This window comes from Echinococcus granulosus (genome assembly GCF_000524195.1).
Source record: "Echinococcus granulosus chromosome Unknown EG_S00084, whole genome shotgun sequence".
Classification (NCBI taxonomy): Eukaryota; Metazoa; Platyhelminthes; class Cestoda; order Cyclophyllidea; family Taeniidae; genus Echinococcus; species Echinococcus granulosus.
The window spans coordinates 238,638-243,715 of NW_020170464.1; positions in this window are offsets into that span (position 1 = coordinate 238,638).

Below are 5,078 nucleotides of genomic sequence, written 5' to 3' on the forward strand. Positions count from 1 at the left end.
GGATGACTAATTGGCTTGGTTTTGGTGTTCATTTCACTGTTTTACAACTACCCTTTCAACTTGTGGTGTGTATGACCCCATTCACGCTCAGAGGTAAATTCCCCAATCCAAATGAATGGCGAGTGAAAAGCGAGCACAGTAATTGAAGAAGGTTCAATTCCTTTATAAAAGAACTGCTAACCGTCTTGTTTTACAAGGCATACACAAGAAAAGAATAAAGACATGAACGCACAACCACTTGCTCATCGCGATGAATGTGTTGCTACTGACGAATAACTAAGGTAACTGAAAAGTAGCACGAACGAGCTCTTTCTGACAAGGATGTTGGGAGAGAATTGAATTGAGCACCCAAGTGGAAAGTCGCAGCGGCAGTAGCAGTACTTGCTATCGACCTTTTGGGTACCACCCCTACTGATCGCTTATAAGTAGAAGGTGCCCATCTCTCATCCCGTCCCGTGTGCGAAACAAGTGCGGCCGTCAATTGTGAAATTGATCAGAAAGTGAGAGCTGTGGAAGAAAACAGAGTAAAATTTGCACTCGTAGTTTACTGGTAGCAAGTTAAAAACGACATTCGGGCCTCCGACAGGAGTTAGTAGCTCTGTGCTAGTAATGACTTAAGGCACACTAAGCGGTACCACAAAATTCATCCGACGGACTGAAGCCTTTTCCAAATCTCCGTCTCAGCTGTTGGTATCTTTTGGAATTTCCTTTTCATAAAGCGCCTTTTTGGAAAAGAAAGCAGCTTCTTAGGAATTTTCTGCGATAGTCTGCTTTTTGCTTTAAATTCAGACAGCTGCTAACACATGTACCTGATAGCAAAACGAATCTCCATTTAATGAAAATGCAGGATAACTGGAAAGACCCAAACAAATAAAGCATGAATCAAATATGCGGGGAGATTATGGCCTGCCTAGAGATCTAGCTCAGTCAGAGTTGCAAACCGGTGGCATTAAACGCCCATCGACTCATCTCAAAACCATGAAATGTTATAGCCATAACATTTTCCATTTATAGGAAAATCGTTGATATTATCAAAAGTGTGAGCAATTTTCTATACACCTTTGTAAACTTAATCTGGCTGTAGCTTTCTCCGGGTGGATAAATTGAATAGCCACCTTGCATTGAGAAGATGCAAATCACACACACAGGGCAAATTGTATCGGCGTGGTTTTGATACGAAACAACTAATTTAGCGCAGTTAGTGGGAGGTGTTTCGACAAATTGGACACCGTCGCCGCTTCCTTCTGCTTCGTTCCATCGAACCGGCGTCTCTTTCATGTCGCTCGCACGCCCTGCCAAGTGATGGCAATTGCATTCTCCTAGTGGCATTACAATCAAAATCGACTCTTTCAATAATGATCGCAGCTGATTAATTTAAATATTTAAGTATTTGAAAACTTTAAACAAACTCTCGCTTATAATCCATTTTCTATGCTTAAAGTCGCGCAAAACCTCACGTGGCTGGGTTGGGCTACCTCGCCACCAATTTCAACTGTCTACGCGAATTTCTTCACCCTGGCCTTGCGTGACACCCAACCTCCATTAGTTACAATTAAGTTTGTTTTTCTCATTTTACGACTTCGTGTTGATGGCGTTTGAAATAAACTCCGGAGCGAAGAATTCATGCAATTACTCCCTGTCTCTCTCGAGGGAGAGAGAGAGAGAGAGAGAGAAAGACAAAGTAACGAGTTTAATTTGGATGCTGCCATTGCTGGTTAAAGTGTTCTCGCCTGAGGGGAATCCTACTTAGCAATGGGAAAGGCGGCGGTGGCGGCGGCGGCGAAATGGCTGATCGCATCACCGATTTGCCTCGAAAACACAATCCATTAGTCGTAACGACTAATGCAGGGGCACATTTCTGCAGTGAAAGAGGCACACACACACACATACACAAATGCGTGGAGAACCACCTCACCTCCTTGTTTGCATGGGCCAGTGGCATTTCCTCAGGTCGTGCCAGTTCCCATTTTCATTACGACTGATTCGATTTTGAAATCAGCATTGACCTTGTAAGATAGTGCACTTCCAAAGCGGTGATAATTTCGTGTTCCAGTACGACGGGTCTGATGATTTCGATACAACAATTGTCAAATGTAAATTCGGTGTGTTTCTCTCCTCAAAATGATGAACAAGCCTGGAGTAAGAAAGCCAAGTCAAACTTACATTTAAAAAAAGGCCCAAAAGTTCTCGCTAATGAATTATTTGGTAAACATGGCGTAAGTGGGTGATGGAGGGAGGAAGGGAGGGAGGGAGGGAGGGAACTTGTCACGAGTCCACTCGCCCTGCTGGCGCATGTGAAGGCGTGCGGTGGGGAGGGGTGGGGAGACAAGAAGCAGTGAGCGCGGGGCCTACTCGTTGTTGACAGTCGGCCTCACGTCGTTACATTTGGCCCAGGGTGGATGGATGAGTGGCTAGGTGTTAATTTGGAGGTTTTATGGCTAGCGCCGCTAGCATACCCCTCAGTGTACCCATTTTAAACACACACACACACACACTGAGCGAGCAAGAGAGGACTAATTCACTCCTGCCTCCGTTTACAACAGTGCGTGGCACACCCAAAGTGGAAAAATAGATGCGCGCCTCATCCTCCTCCTCCTCATTTAAATGGGCATGGATGATAAATAATCTCACGCATGAGAAATTTAGTTGGTTGGGCAGTTATAAGCTTCCCCTGGGATGAGCAGCCGCGGCAGATGGGCAAGTCAGTTAACTGTGAGGGTGGTCTTCCATGTCTAGGTGGCCCATGGAGAAGAAAAATTTTGCAACTCATAAGCGAAGGAGGACAGAGTGAATTAAAGCTGAAGAAAGCGCTTTTTTTCGCAACACTTTCATGAATGCCTTGACGTAATGCCAAGTTATTTGGTAAACCAGCTCGAGGTTGGCATGTATGTTTGTGTGTGTATGTGTATGCCACTCGTGACGCTTAATTGCGGTCCCTTCAATCCCACTCCTCAAATAGCACCGCCTGCTGAGGCATCAGAAAAAGGGCCTCATAATGGTGGGCGGCGGGGGGAAATCCATCGGGTCAAATTGCCCTTTCGTAAATAAAATCTCGTACACAATTTGCATTTCTAAGCCTTTCTAAGGACTCACTTTGTAAAAATGGCTGTTAGAGGTAAAAGTAACTCCTTTCATATCGCAATACTTCACCACCACTTCTTACTGAAATAACAAGTTTGGTTTTCGGATTACTGCCAAATGATCCACTTCTTACCTTTACGGTGTAATTAGGAAAGGAGGCAAAGTTGCTCTGTGCTGGAGCCGAACTGTTTTGTAAGTCAATTCCTCACATTAACTGCCCCACTTGAAGGGGTCGGGGCAAAATGCCACACTGGAAATGGTTACATCTGCGTCGGCTGAGATGCGACGCCCCACACCGAGGGAGGGGGTGAAGGGTTGGGGGAGGAGAGACATCCTATTGGTAAGATGAGGCGAGGGGCTTTTGTCGGTGAGGTGAGGTGACAAGGCAGCAAAGTGCTGCTCTCGTATTCCATCTGCGACGGCATCGGAATTCAAAACAATGCACACCAGAGCATTGTTGCTTTTTGGGAATTTAGTTAAAATTACTCTTTATCTAACTAATTAATTAAGTTTGCTGATTTAATTTTAAAAGGTGTGCCATGTTTGTCTGCTTTGTGTTATTGGAATACTTGTTCGCATTCTGTGAAATCTACTAGCACAATACTCTTGGCTACTATTCTCATGACTGTAAATGGAAAAATCCAATTTAAATATCATTTGGCCCATTATTTTTTGAATACCCATACCATTCCTTCTCCTTTTTCCGTAAGTACTTTATCAATTGCACTAAATGCCTCCTTTTAGTGAGAAGGAAGCATTCATTGCGGCATTTGTGCCAAAGTCCCGTCTCTCACTGTCCCGCACATCACATTGATGGGTAGAGTATGAAATAAATAATAAAGCACTAAATATGATATTTAGCAAAAGAAGAAGAAGAGAGGGAGGGAGGTGAGTGCATTTGTCTGTGCCACTAACATGTAAGTTCAAACGAAGGAGGAGCTAACAATGCCCTTCTTTGCAAGGTCCTTGCGCCACGCAGTAGCTGCAGCAGAGCTTCCGACAAGTTCAAAGGCGCTTGGTGGGATTGCACTGGCTTCAAACGCCTCGGCTTCCGCCTCCATCGACTCGCTCGCCACTGTGACCGTCGGCAGTGGTGGTTGTTGTCGGCAGCCGGGTGAAGACGCGGTGGTGTTGAAAAGCGTCTGATAGCCAGCATTGCGGGCAGCGGTGGCGGAGCGCGTGTTGGTCAAGAAGACTGCACACTCAGGATCTGGAACGCCGTCATCTTCAACACAGTCTTTGCGGAAGAATTGTCCACCTTGCGTGTACATCCCGGGCTGAAGTATCACACCCGTGCCTCCTCCTCCTCCTCCTCCGCTTGCACTCACCTTGTTGTAGTCTGTAAAGAGAGGCACCCTATTTGGCGCTTCCATTTTTGTCGCATTATGCGTCACCACGCCCCTCCCCGCTTAACAGCACAATTAGGCTTTCAGTCAACAAGATTTCCTTCACATTCACCTTCACCCTCATTGGAAACGATTTTGAGCGTAACAAAATTCGTGAAGGTCTGACATCGACGGATTTTAAAATATCAGGCTTGAATTATTTCCCCAGCTGTTAATGTCAAAAACAAACAAATAATAACAAAAGTAGAATTTGCAGAGTTGTTATATTTAGGATCAATCCAGCGCTACAGGCGAAATGCTGGATGAAAATACTCATTATTAATATACACAGGGAAATAAATTTAATCACGGGCAAATTTTTTGACAGTGGGAGCTGACTGTGTGACCAAGTGGCGCGAGAGGTTGTGAGGCGTTTTCGGTTTCCCTCATAAACTAATCACAACTGGGGCAATAAGTCACCCCACCTCCCCCACCCCACCCCACCCACTGGAGCACTCATGTATGCAGACGGCTTGGAAAACAACGTCTCCCCAGAACAGTCGTCTGCGCGTGTAATCCTGTGAAGCAATAACTTTGCGCCTAATACCCTAAACACCTATTTAAATGTCCACTTCCAATGCTCCTGTAAACAGGAGCGGGGCGAGACCGATC